Source organism: Drosophila montana, unplaced genomic scaffold (genome assembly GCF_035044405.1).
Source record: "Drosophila montana isolate Dmon_TW-CO22-7 unplaced genomic scaffold, ASM3504440v1 contig_3200_1, whole genome shotgun sequence".
NCBI lineage: Eukaryota > Metazoa > Arthropoda > Insecta > Diptera > Drosophilidae > Drosophila > Drosophila montana.
In genome coordinates, this window is record NW_026998080.1 from 9,086,851 (window position 1) to 9,101,986 (window position 15,136).

The 15,136-nt window shown below is 41.1% G+C and overlaps 1 long non-coding RNA gene across 3 annotated transcripts in view; it reads left to right on the forward strand.

Moving 5' to 3' along the window:
* Positions 1-11,793, forward strand: part of LOC135431907 (uncharacterized) — an 83,106-nt gene extending 71,313 nt beyond the window's left edge. For all 3 annotated transcript variants that reach the window (XR_010436860.1, XR_010436861.1, XR_010436859.1), the window contains one exon: positions 11,582-11,793. This is a non-coding gene — a long non-coding RNA (uncharacterized LOC135431907). The remainder of the gene's footprint in view (positions 1-11,581) is intronic.
* The last annotated feature ends 3,343 nt before the right edge of the window (positions 11,794-15,136 follow it).

Below are 15,136 nucleotides of genomic sequence, written 5' to 3' on the forward strand. Positions count from 1 at the left end.
ATATTGCACAAAATGGAATTAAATTAGTATTTAACGCGCTGAGCAGTTGAAACATTTGCATTAAATGCGGTTACCAAAATTAATTAATTGCTGCTCGCAACGGCAACAGCCACGCAAGTATTTATGTAATTTATAATTAAAAAATACCGCAGGTGCAGAGCGTATTAATAAATAAAGCGCTGAAATAAATCTATCTGCAATAGTGGATATTACCTGGCACAGGCGGCTACAATTACATAATTAAAATGACCAACCATCATGATAAATAAATCTACAACATATTTTTGTGACCAGCTCGCATTTACATATTTATGGCGCTCTGTTATTTAAGACAACCATAAAGTGCCTTTATTCATAACAATGCAAATATTTAATACCAATTTTAGATAAATAAACAAAATAATTTAGCAAAATTAACTCCGTTTTTAACTTTTTAGGCTGCTCTACACGCTGTGTTAGTTAACATTAAAGTTGGATTACATTTGAAATTTAATGCAGCTTCATTATGTTAACTTAGCTGTAAGTTAAAATGTCTGTATCTGTTTGAACTCATGTTACTTAACAAACTTAATTATGTAAAGCAGTAATGGAGAACAGGCTTATTATCTACTGCTCTACTTGCTATGTTAGTTAGCATATAAGGTTGATTACAGCTTAAGAAACAGTATCTGTGTCTGATTGAGCTCATGCTATTTAACATACATATTTATGTAAGGCAATAATGGAAGACATACTGTAGCTGTTTACATATTTTACACTCTATGTTAGTTAACATATTAAGTGGATTACAGTTTAAATTTATTTCAGTTTTTTTATGTTAACTTAGCTGTAAGTAACAGTGCTTGCTCCCACTCTGCTATGCCCCTCTGATTAGACTCATTTTACTTAACATGCATACTTATGTAAAGCAGTAATAGAGGACAGACTTAAACTGTTAACATTTTTTAAACAGCTTTACGTGCTGTGTTAGTTAACATAGGAGATAGATAACAGTTCGAATTTAATGTATACATAGCTGTAAGTTACAGTGCCTGTTCCTACTCGGCTATGCTTGTTTGATTCTATTCATGTTATTAAACATACATATTTATGGAAGGAATTCATGAAAGACAAGCTTTAGATTCCTAAGCAACATCTGCCTAACAGCTGTCCAAGTAGCTACACTTACAATTTGCATAGTTTATATGCTAAGCCAGTTGCAGCACTGTTTTATCCGGCATGTTAATTTACAGACTCTGTTGCTGCTTAAGAACTGTAAGCCTGGCTTCTTATTTTAACATGGCTGTGAATATTAAAGTTTACAGAAGACTGTGGCTTAAGGCACAATGTCTTATGTTATTAGTATTTCTGTAAACTGATTGATTACCTAATACCATAGAAGTCACATTTTAATCGATTTTTAATATCATATATCCAATAAGTATCTCTCAAGGAGGTTAATTAATATGTCTAGTATCTCATATATATATTAATTAGGCATCAATTCAAGAGCTTGCTCAAAGAGTTACTTGCCACACAGACACACACACAGTTGCTGCCAGTGTTGCGTAATGGGCTACCGCGAGTGCTATCAAAATGTTGCTGCTGAATCATCGAGAAGCAGCTTCCAGCTGCCACATGGCTGATGATGAGGCGGGTAATTAAGTCATGCCGGGCGCTGCTTGCTGCCAGCAAATTCATTGAGTTAATCTATCAACGAACTGCCACGCCCATTCGTGTTTGAACGCCTCCGCTGGATACTGCCCCATTGTGCTGCACATATCATTCGCCTTAATTACTTGGCCGTGCGGCAAAAGCCGGGCACAAACAATTCCCTGTGGCGACATTGCGACCGCTTGCCAGGGCACTGTTTCAGGAGAGGGGAGAGGGGAGGGGAGAGGGAGGTAAGGGGGGTTTGTTTTAATAAACAAACCATTGGCACTTAAGAAATAAGCAATACACATTTAATGTCCAACGGCCAAGCAATCAGCGTGCAGCCGGAATTATGGCAGCGCCGCGGGGCAGTCTGCGGCAGGGTGTGGGGGGGGGGGGGGGGCAACTGGAAGCTGGGAGCTGGTAGATTGGCGAACTTGCGAGTCGTCGAGTTGAGGCCAAGCAGCGACAAAAAAACAATCCGACTGTCATATATTATTTAATACGAAAACGCAATTCGTGCATTCACCTGGAAACCATCAACAAACGTCACCAGCGGGAATACGCCAGGAGCGGGCCAGAATGGGGCCAGGTTGATGGGGCCATGATGGGGCCAGGTTGGGGATGTAGGACACGCAGACAGACAGAAGCCCGTGAGAATCGCAGGCAAACACACACACAAATACAGAAACACACAAACACGCACACGCAGCAACAGACACACGCACAGCAAATATTTGGCGTTGTCCTGCGAGCCAAACTTGCTTTGTCCTGCCTCCCGTTCCCGCTCCCCCTCCCGCTCCCGTTCCTGCTCCTGCTTCTGCTCCTGCTGCCGCCCACAGTTCGTCCTTGTTGTCGTTCCGGTTACTTCGAGTTGTTGCTGCTGGCGGCGCACGCAGCCAAGCATAACGGTAAACCAAGCTGACGTTAACTGCCAAGGCGATAAAGCAGGCACACACACACACACACACACACACACACACACACACACAGAGAGAGAGCGAGACACACAAATGAAATTCAAGCAAATTGAAATTTTATTTCAGCAAATGTCTTGCTCTTTACGCCCCCGTTCACCACGCCCCCCTTCAAACCACGCCTCTGGTCTGTGTTTGTTCACCTAGCTCCCTGCTAGCCAGTGTCTAGGGAGGGGGGCGTGGCACTGGTCTGTTATCTAGCTGTTATCACTGGCAACGCTTTGGCTGGTGTGCGATTTGTTGCACTTTTCAATTTAGATAAATTAACAACAATGCCACAGCGCAAAAGTTGCTTTTGTGGCAACTTGGCTAACTTTCAACTGTTGCCCCAAGATATTCACCTTGCCTGCCGCCTGCTGCCAACACTTTGGCCAAGTTCTAATCGCCAGGGTATTGTGTGTGCCACCCTCCACCTGGCATTCCGTTGCCACGACTCGTTGCTCTTGTTTATTGCTGCGGCGCGGCACAACAAGCTCTGTCTGCTGGGAGCTGCATGCAACATACGTGCAATTGTGCCATCGATGCGCCGACAATTGAAGTGGAAGAAAAAGAATTGTAGAAAACCAAAAAGAATTCTGAATGCGCAAAGTGACGAAGAAACAATACACTAACAGCTGTGGGATAACTGAGGTTGGGACTTATTGCTGCAACTATATCATGTGATTGTTCTAACTATATAGACGGATGTGAGGAAGAAATCTCTGGAGTTTTTAGTTAAGCTTGAAATTCTTTTGCAGATATTCTTCAGAGCTTCAAGAGTTTTTATTTTGCAAAGTTCTGTTGCCGAAACAGCAAACGATTCTGTTGTATGTTTTCGTTATCCGTTTTGTCTGATCACTAAATTTAGAGTTCGAGAACCCAAAGAACGGATAACAAAAGCTTTATTTTTGTTTTTTACCATAATAACTGAGTAATAATACGATTTTTCGAATAAAATATAAGCATATAGTCGTTCGATGTGCCTCACAGTTTTTCCATATTCAAGAAATTTAATTGTGATTATAAAGTAAAGTTCGCAATTGCCAAGAAGTTTTTTATTTAGGAAATCAATTTTCCAGCAGCTATATAATAAAGTAAGCTGATTCCCTTCCTCCCTACACATACTCCCCCCGCTTTTAAAATAAGAAGCAGAAGTTGTAGCCATTTTCATAAATATAGCCAAGCTGACAGACTAGTTCAGATAGTCCGTAATCCCCAATATATATACTTTATGTCCTCTCTCTCTCTCTTTATTAATATTGCAATGCCTTGCATATTTAATGACAATTTCATAGGACACACAGCAAGTGTATAGAAAACCAAAGGTGCAGCAGTCGACAATGCTCGATTGCGAGCTGGGAGTTGGAAGTTGCAGCTTGTGGCAGGGGGCAACATATGACACCTCAGTTGCTGTGGCACAAAACTTGTTGTTGCTGTTGTCTGGCAATTGAAAGAGCTCTGTCTTAGCAATGAGAAAAAGAAAAAGAGTGAGTGAGAGAGGGAATGAGAGAGAGGGAGCGAGAGATAAAGTGCAGCCAATGCATTGCTCATACGCCAGGTGTTGCAGTTAATCGATGGCCGGGACACGAGTGAGCAGCGTCTGCTTAGATTTAGCTGGGCACAAGCTTACTTGGCCATAATGAGAACTTGGCCTGGAGCCAAGCAGGCAGTTGCCTAAATGCTGCTGCCGCCAGTTTCCGTTAGTTGCCACACAGGCAAAGCCATTGAATATTTATGGCGCTGCCAGCGCAGATTATGCGGCTAAAACTTAAGCAAGTTGCCACGTTTTGCGCTGACTTCGTTTCGAACACAAAATGCAATTTGGTTTATGAACTGCGCGCAAAAAGGCCGCGACACGAGCCAAGACAGCGACCGCGACAGAGATTTGCACGCGGCAAAATGAACTTGGCATTTGTTTGTGCCGCCAACGGGGGCACGTTGCAGGTGCAGGCAAAGTTCAAAGAACACTTTCAGCAGCTAATTTTCTATTAAGTTTGCCAGCTTTGCTGTTGCAGCTGCAAGTGCCGAAAAAGCTGTCACGACTTTGCCGTCTATTTTTGAGCCCACAAATACAATCACAAATACATACATATATACATATATATATATATGTGCGACTTACTCCGCATTTGGCAAACAAACACATAAAGTTTCAAGTGAAATCGCGAATTAAGTTGCAAGTTTTTGAAGTAGCGTAAAAGTAAATCCATAAAATATGAGACAGACACCAATGCAAATTATTTTTGCGTAAACTTTTTTTGTAGATATTTCGGTGCATTTTCTTTGAAATTAAGGTCAAACTAAGTTGGGCAACATTTAAATTATTATTATAGTCAAATAAGTGCGAATTCAGCTGTAAGGTCGAACAAGAAAAACAACATTTAAGCAAAGAAACACTTCAAGAAATACGCAAACAAATGCTTTTTTAATTTCATGTAATCTTCAATGTTAATAACATGTCTGGCTAACAGTGCTAACTTTAATTGAATGTTAACCAAATGTGAACTAAGCAGAGCTAGCTTAAATAGCTTGTTATCTTAAATACACAGTTTTTGTCGCTTTGGCAACACGTGTTTTTTGCGCTTTATTGGCGTTATAATTTATGTAATTTTGATCTGCTTTAAATACCTTACATTATGTTTAATTGGCTCTGCGGCTGACCACACAGGCCACATAATGAAAAAATCTATATGTATATACATATATAAAGAAAATTTAAGCTGAAAATAATGTGTGTGTTTTGTGTGTTTCACGTGGCCACAGCACTTAACAAAATACTCATTTATACGCATTAATCTGCATTCACTTTGCAGGTACATATGTTAAATGGTTTCATTATTTCGGCTATTTAAATTATATTCAAATGAATTCAAATGAATTTCTATGATTCTCTAATAGACTTGCAGATCTGACAACTGTTGTCCAATAACTTTGGCAGGTAAAGACTACAGCACATTCTTTTTATTTCTGTGTACATTTACAGAAAATAGTTGAGTGTCCAAATATCTAGCAATTATTTGTAAATTTGTCAATATATTTCAACCGCCGTCAGCAGTCTTCTTCAGGGCGTAAATTACTTACACGTCTGTACCGTTTTATGTGAAGAATCTAACATTATCTTTCGTTATGTTATGTTACTGTTATGTTATATTAGTGTTATGTTATTTAACAAAAAATATGTTATTTGCAGCAGTAATTGAAATCGAGCTCTTTACGTTATATATTTTCTATTATGAATGCCTTCTTTCTGCTGTTAAACGTAACAGTTAGGCTCATTATGTTAAGCTTTATGAGAATGTTAAAGTTTACAATGTTATTATAATAACATAGCCTAATGTTAGTTCATCTGTAAGCCACATTTGACTGCGCGCTGGTTCGATAATGTTACTAAACATACATATGTTATGTACAGCAGCTAGAGTGGCTGCAAAACTAAGAAAATAACATGCTTGCGCTCTGCTATGTTGCAATCATGTTTAGAACATATTCAATTTAACATTTCAGCTGCTTTAAGCGCCTTATTTGATGTTGTAGATTAGACAATTAAATGCGCTGATTTCTTTTGATTTGTATTTGTGTTTGTTTTTATTAAGTACGAAAAGCGCCAGGCAATTGGTTCCACAAGTGCGCACATAATCCTTGGCTTGACGAAACTGTTACGCAAAACTTTAGCAAACTGTGTGTGTATATTTGTGTCTGCGTGTGTGTGTGTGTGGCAGGACGGCATTTGCAAGGCAAATATTTATAAACTAACACACACGCTGGCAACTAGACAAAGGAATCTTCAGGAGCTGCCAACAGCGACACGCACTTGACTTTCGAAACTCACTTGAAGTCCTGTTGAGCTGAGTTGAGTTGAGTTGAGTTGAGTTTTTCGCTGCCTGTCTCTTTGTCTGTCTGACTGTCTGTCTGACTGTCTGTCTGACTGTCTGTTTAACTGTTTGTTTGTTAGCTTGTTTGTTTGTGCTGCTAAAGTTTTGCCGACTGCCAGCTGCCGCGTGGCACAATCTCAGCTCTCGAGTCTCGCTCTGGATGTTGCACATTTGGTTGCCCCACAGCATTGACTGTAAAGCTGTTTTCATTAGATTCCACTGACGCACACAGCCTGCGCATAATGTTCAAATGGCTCGTCATATATAAATAGGGAAGCTGCCAGCCAGCTTTGGCTGCGCCTGGGCCTGGGCCTGGGCCAGGGGCAAGCGCTCAAATGAGCAAAATGCATTTCAAGCGGAAGGCAGAGCCACAGGCCACAGTCTGACAGCGACAGCGGCAGCAGCAGCAGCAGCCCTTAACCCACCATTGCACAACCAACTCACCCCTCACCCAACCCGCCCCCGCTCCCCTGCTCAGCTTGTGTGTGTCAACAGTTCTTGGTTTGGGGACATGCGTCACGCTTAGCCCCTGCATTGACCCCAAAACAGAAACAAAAAAAAAGAAATGTCTAGCCATCCGGCGCGCGGCGCAACATGCGCTTATTCACTCATTCATTCACTTCATTTACCGAGTTACGCATACGCACACTCACACTCGCACTTACGAATGCAATTGTGAATGTGAATGTGAATACGAATACGAACTGTGGGCTGGCCCCTGTTGATGACATCAATTTGCGTAAATTGTGCTAGGAAAACGTTGCCGGAAACTGACAGACTAATGGAGCGGAAGTTTTTCCAAAGCATTCAAATGACTGCCACACACACTCACACTCACACTCACACACACACACACACACACACACACACACACACACACACACACACTCGCACACACACACACTCGCACACAGCAGCGTTACCTTAACCCTTGCCTGCAGCTGGGCAAAGCGTCAACTAGATATCCTGGCAGTCAGTCAGCCATTGCAGTTGCCCACTTTCAAGCGCAATTCAAACAGCATTCAGATGAGCTGCTGCCAGCTCACTCCCCCCACTCCCCTCTCTCTCCTTCCCTACCTCACTCTGTTATTGTTGACTGTTATTTAGCAGCGCTCTGCTAATGAAGCTTGCTGTTGCCAGCAATTAAACAGCAGCTTTACTTTAATGTAATTGTCTCGCTCTCGCTCTCTTAATCCGTCTCTCTCTCTCTCGCTCTCTCTGTCTCCCTCTCTGTCTGCCGCTGTTCCGCTTAATTTGTTGTGCACGTTGCGAAATTAAACTTGTCTGTTGTGCATTGAAAATGTCACCGAGCACAGTTCTCGCATCCCGCGCCACCCCCTGTTACCCAGCCTCTGAGCTGGCGAGTTGGCAGTCCCAATTGTTGGCAGCACCGCATGCAAAAACGTAAATTTTATCAGCATCAGCATGAAAATGTCGCCGCATATTAACCTGTCATCCATCACTTTTGATACTTTAGCATTGTCGCGTTTCATCTCTACCTGGCCAGGGACTATGTGCGTCAGCGAGGGGGGGGGGGGTCTCTGCTGTGGCACACTCTTAACCAGCTCCCCGACTGCCTGCCTGTTTCCATGTCACGCAGCAAAAAGGGTCAATTCCGTTGCACGACACACAAAAGGATAACGAGCGCAATATGAGTTGGCATTATAATACAACAACAACAACAACTACGACTACAACAACAGCAACAACAATGTTGAATGACAGCGCATAACACAAAGAGAAAATAAAATGGCGTCGTCGCTGCTGTTGACGTAGTTGTTGCTGCTGTTGCTGTTGTTGCTGCCTCTGCATCTGACGATAGAAATGCCAATGATGCTGCCACTGCTGCCACTGCTGCTGCTGCTGACGCTGATCCCCAAAGCAACAGTACAAAATGTAAACAGATAAAAAAAAGGATATATATACATATATATTACGGCCATCAAGGTTTCAGTTTACAGTTTAACCATTTTACAGTTTTATTCAATAAACAGTTGATACTTCATTTGATTACCGTGGCGAATGTTAAAGTGTTGGCTGTTAAAAGCTGCTATAGAGCTCGTAACATAAGAGCAGCAATTGCTGTAAGCGGCTAACAGAGCGTGGACATTAGTGTAAGACAGTGTTGTGTAAGCACAAGGGAAGCATATTAAATAACAAACTCATACTAGGCTCTGTAGAATATATTTACTTGCAAAAATGTTTATTTAAACAATTGCTAAAGCACTTAAGTGTGGCTTAAAATCGCAATGTTTGCCCTATGATTTAGCTACTTGCGAGGATTTTCACTCTAATCTTATGCATATTTAATGTTGTGTTATAAAGAATAGTCGACCAACTTGATAAATAATATGCACTTTACATTTATTTCGCACACTTTTTAGCTACTGTGAAAGTAGCGCTGTGTTTACATCAAACTACATAACAAATTCGCAGCAACACAATCACAAATACCTTGGGCGGGCATGGGGGCGGGTTAATGTGGGGCATTGCCTTTAAAATGCCACACACACACACACTAGACACCTCCCACACGCCGCCACTCCCCCTGCTTCCCCTTTGCAGCCCGCTAGCCAAGCTGTGGCTTAACCGTTGATGTGGTTCTAGATAACTTTGGCATAGCTAAAGGCCAAGTTTAGAGCCTGGCTGTGTGAGTGTATGTGTGTGTGTGTGTGTGTGTGTGAACTATGCTGATGGCGCATCAGTTTATCCGGCAACTGAGTGTGTGTGTGTGTGTGTGTGTGTGTCTGTGTGTCTGTCTGTGTGTGTGTTTTTATGACTAAAATTGTAAATTATGTCAACTGGCCACGACCCACAGAGCTCGTTATAGTTGGTGTGCGATATCCACACACACACACACACACACACACACCCTCAGGCACACACACCTACACACACACACACACAGAGACACAGCGCGACATAGGTCTAGTCTAACAGCTACACGAAGCTAATGAAAATTTATTGATAATAAATTTAATATGTTTTGCGGCTGCGTGTTTTATGTGCATGTGCATACACACACACCAGCACACTCACTCTAACACACACACACACACATATGCATACATATATAAATATACATAGATAAAGTATTCATAGACATATCCTTGGAGCTTTGCATTTCCCATGTAATCGACACTCAACGCCCGCACATCGGAATCGCTTTGGGGCTTCAGCCGGAGTTGGGCGTTATTTTTCGGGGTTGATTTTCTGGTTTCTGGGTGGCCCGCTGTGCCAACTAGTCATAATTAATTTATTGTAATTAAATGATAAAAGCTAAATTTGTGAAATAACGCGGGGATAGCGCAGCTGTTGCAACGGCTGCTGTTGCATTTTGTAATGCAATCCGCCTCGATTGCGTGTCCTTTTTGCTTTTTATTTACTTTTTTTTCTCTATATACAACACAGCAGCAATTGAAGCCATGCTACTGTCATAGACCCTGCCACTCCCACTACCACTGCCGCTGCCCCTTATCTGCACCCCCCCCCCCCCCTGGCCATGTTCGTGCACCGTCAGGCAGCATTTCTGTTGACATTTCATTGAGTCTCAAGCTCAAACTTCATTATGTCCTGCAGCGTCTGGCGCCAGTGAGGGAAGCTCATGTCGTGTCATGATGTTGCCAGCAGCCGCCCCCTTCCCTTCTCTAACCGCTGTGCGTGTCTTCTTCTTCTTATACTTTATCGCACAGTGTGTGTGCGTGTGTGTGTGTGTTTGTGTGTGACTTTGTCTAAGTTTGTTTGCATAACCTATTTGTATAAATATTTTGCCTTTTGCTGCGCTCTGTTGCTCAACTTATTTGCACGTCTCCAACGCCAACGCCAGCGGCGAAGGCAAAGGCAGCCCCACCCCCTCCCCTCCCTCCCAAACCAGCAACCCCCCTCCAACCCCTAAGCCTTCTTGATGGCCTCCTTGATGGCCTGCTTGTTGCTCTGCAAGTCTCATTGTTGTTGCTGCTGCTGTTTCGCTCTCTCCGGCAGCCTGTTTCTCTGTTTTGTAGGTGATAACAATGTTTGTCTTTATTTCAGCAGCAAAAACTTTACTCTTAACATTTTCACTTAAACTTGCTCAACAAATTTGGTTTATTATTATATATTTTATAGTTTGGCACGTGTGTCTCTGTGTGTGTGTGTGTGTGTGTGTATGTGTGTGTCTCTGTAGGTGTTTGCTGTGGAATTTTTGCTGCTGCTGCTGCTCTCGGGCAGATTTTGTGGGCAGCAGGCAGCAGACCCAGTTAAATTCAAAGTGTCGAAATTGTACTACACTTGCAGAAAATGCAAAATTAATTGTTGCTTAGCTGCATAATATAGTCGGCTGATCCCAAGCCGAAGCCTTTAAGCGCTAGGGTAAACAAATTTTGTATAGTTCACTTTGAAAACAAACAAAATAAGACAACAAACAAATTTTGCATGCAATTACTTTTGTAGACTAAAATTAAATTTACTTTATGCACATAAATATGTGTGCTATAGTTCGTTGCAAAATCATAATACTCCTGGCTAGAGTGTTAGATATTTGGCATGTTAACATGCAAAATAAAAACTCGTAACTATTTGTCACATATTTTTTATGAGCTCCGCAAGCTACGGGAATTTGCAGTCCTGTTTTGACCGAACTTTAGTGTGTAATAAAAATACCAGTGAAATTCATATATGGACATAATAACTAAACTTTCTTCAAGCGATCAGCATTAAAAGAGCTCTTAAATTTGAACTTACAATCGCGCACAAAATTAGCCGAAGCAAATGTTAGCGGCAGTCAAATTAAATGCACTTATCTGTACTTTGAGCACAATTCAAATTTATATGAGCTCCCATTAACATTTATATAACATTTCACATTTTTTGTTAACATTTTCTGCCGTCTCTAAAATGATAATAAATTATTTGAATAAATATAATAACTAAACCAAATTATTCACAATTAACAAAGATGTTCCTGCATACTTGGCAATAAACGTAAATAAATGTCAACAAAAACTCTTTCAAAGGATTCGCTGTGCTGTGATCACAAGGAACAACTCTATCGACCGAACTTTGTTACCCGTTATATAGTAATTTTAAGTTTTACAAACATAGAAATTTAATAAATAATAATAATTGGCTTTTTATATTTTACAGCCAATTTTGCCACGCCTTCGGATGAACCATGGTTATACCATATCACAGATATACTGCCAGGATCCTAAATAATCGTATATTTATTAACTGCAATATACGCAAGAATATGGTCAGCAACTAAATAAAGCACGTCCTTGCCCAACCCTACCCACCGACACAACAACAATGTTTCCCAGTTGACCCACATATCCTTGGTCCTGCCATACCATAGATATAGTCCTGGTGAACCTAAACGTCCAAATCTCTGCAATATTCGCTCGGAAATGGTCTAGAAATATATATGCTTTTGCTTCTAGTATCCCATTTACATACACAGCAACCATTTAAAGTATAATGGCTGTCAATATCCCTCGTACCGTATGGGTGGGGTGCACTGAAATTGTTTTTTTTTTATGCATTTTTTACAGCACCCCTTTAGATGTCATACTGCTACTGATTAGCAGCGACAACGAAAGTATGCAATAGAAATTTACGATACCTGACTTAACAGTTGACTAACATTTCGCCCCGTACGAGTAGAAAGAGGTATATCTCTCCGCAATTGGACTGTATTTAGCCGAGATATTTCAATATAACACTAAATAAAAGGTTGGAGTGATGCGTATATTGTGAATTATAAGATCTGGCCGTTATCGGGCTTTATTTGGCCGAGATATAGCAATTTATAGCCGTTTGCAGCGGTTTTTAGCAGAATTTTAGTAGTACTGCATACTTTCGTGCTGTCTACAAATACGTTTTGAGTCAAAAAATATTAAAATTGAAATATCTCGGGTTCCATATGACCGATTTCAAAGTGGTATACCTCTTTCTACTCGTACGGATGCCGACTATCGATTGCCACCAAAAAATCTGCATTCTAAGAAATGGCCCAATTTGAGGAGAAATACTATGTTTTTTGCAAAATTGACGATGTTGGCTGAAAATGGCTGTGACCACGAGTCGAACGAGACCAATCTTTCCAAGATCGGGCTTTATTTGGCCGAGATACAGCCATTTGAAAAATGCGAAAAAATGCCGTTATAATTTTGAAGATTTTTCGTTTTTTTGCGATAATTCGGCTAAAAATGGTCCGATTTTGGAAAGTTATACCTTTTTGAACTCGTACGGATCTCTGGCATCGAGTGGCATACCGCGTTTTTTGATTTTGTTTGAAAATAAAAAGTTAAGAAAAAACAAAAAAGGGGTTGCTATTTTTATGCGCGGACCAAAAGTATGCAGCAGAGCAGCTACTCCAATAGGCTCAAGCGCATTATGTGGACAGCACGAAAGTATGCAATGTTTTATTTCACTTATTTGTCCACAACCCACGCACACGCATGGTTCATGAAAAAAACGGCAATTTTATTTTTTTAATTTTATAATTTTTATTTAAAATATTTTATTATTATTATTGTTTATTATTGTTTATTGTTTTTTATATTCTTTTTTCAAGCAGATACGAATAAAACTCATAATTGTTTCGCATTCTTTCTCTTGATAGAGTTCTTGTACTGACGTCCATCTGGTAAGGGAAATCAGAAAGTCTCAAGTGTAGATAAGCCCATAATTCCTGCATGCCGATCGATAAAGTCCATTGGAAATCTGCAACGATATGTCGACATTAGTTACTTCAATTGCCAAATACAAGAGTGTGGGAGCTACATTATAAACGAATCTGAAGAGCAGAGCAAAATAGGTTGGATTTTATATTGTATTTACTGCTTTAATTTACGGGCGTACTTTCGAGCTTTAAAATATGTGATATTCTCCAGTTGGAAGCAGCTGAGAAACATTGTACCTTTATATTTCTGGCGCTGCAACTGCCTATATATATTATAATAAATTTAAAAACAGCAATACATGTTTTTGTTTTGGTCTGCCTATTAACGAAGCTAATTTAAAGGAGAAATCCGAATTGACGCCCTCAGGGTGAAGCTGTAAGAATATATTTAGATTTATTTTATTATATATATTTACTTAAAATTTATTTATTGCTATGCAAGGTAAGAAGTCAGTTTTTAACCGTGCAGCTAATACGTTAAAGTGGCTTAAAATTTAACTGGATTTAATCAGAAACGAAAGGCTTTTTTATATGAAAATTAAGTTTGCATGAAGGAGTTGTTTAAATAAATGCAGCACATATAAATAATCCAAAGACAAAGGCTGCTTGCTTTAATTAACACTACAAGATGTCGGGGCTGAGCGAAGTGCTTATGCAAAAGCAATTTTAATGGCCAGCGATTTGTTGACACAAGTTGTTGCGCAAGCGAAATCGTCGAATCGAATATAGCCCATTTAAGCCAACAAATTAACGTGTCCTGGTTCTACTTAGCCGTTTGATCCCGATTGTCAAATGGCGACAATGCAATTTACGCGCCTGTAAGCAGCTGAAGACAAGAAGCAAATGGCAAATGCTGCCAATGTGCAAGCATGCCACTTAATGAATTGTCAAACACTTTAAGCCAATAAACGCAGTAATGGCATGATACACACACACACACGCAGACATTACACGCAGTTGAATGCGAGTAAAACAGGTGCTAGGGGCAGAGGCAGAGACAAGCTGCATTGACAGACGCTTAGCAATTGCAAGGCGTTTAGCTGTAAGACTTGCAAAAGTTGTGCCATGCCAGACACCAACTTTTACCTATACACACACGCACACACACGCACACACAGTCACATACTTGAGGACATTTGTCACAGTGCTTTGGCTTTCTTTTTTTTTGCTGCTGCGGCTATGACTGTCAGCGAAACTTTGCTTTGCCGTGCGCTTCTTTTGACATTCGACGGCAGCAGCAGCAACAACAACTCAAGTGTTTATGTTGGCCGGAAGACATAAAAGCATTGCGTTGGCCCCGTCACTGCCAGAGCACTGAGCTCTGAGCAGGCCAGCCAGTCGATAGTGGAGCAATGCCAGCGACACGCAACCGCAACAAATCCAACGGAAATCCACTTTAAAGTTAGCTCGCACAGCACAGCAGAAGCAGCAGCAGCAGTTGCCCCGCACATACCCCGACTGCCCCTCTGCCCCTCTGCCCCTCTGCATAGATATCCGGCAAGTCCTTTTGCAATGCTGCACTTGCACTTGCCACGCTGTCAAGTGTTGTTGAGCACGCGATGGACACACGACGCCCAAGACAATCAGACAAAAGACCAACAAAAGACACAGCTCGAGCAACGAGATGGATAGAGAGGAAGCTGCAAATACATATACATACACACATATATATACGTATATACATGGACTAAATCCTTGTCATTTTTCATTGAGCAATAATAACAGAAGCGAAAAGAACTGAATCGAACTGAATCGAACTGAACTGAACTGCATTGAGTTGAGGCGACAAAAGCGAAAGTGTCTGCTAAATGGGTTTATGTGACCCCAAGTACGCGTGCTGTTGGTGCATTTTTATGGTTTACTTAGGGCTACAACAACTATAACTATATAAAGCTGCAGCTGCAGCTGCTATATATGTATGTATAATCAGAGCTAGACAGGCTGCGAAAACCATTGAACAATGAACGCACGAGCTGCCTTAAACAATGAGAGACTGAGGGTATAAAACACATGCA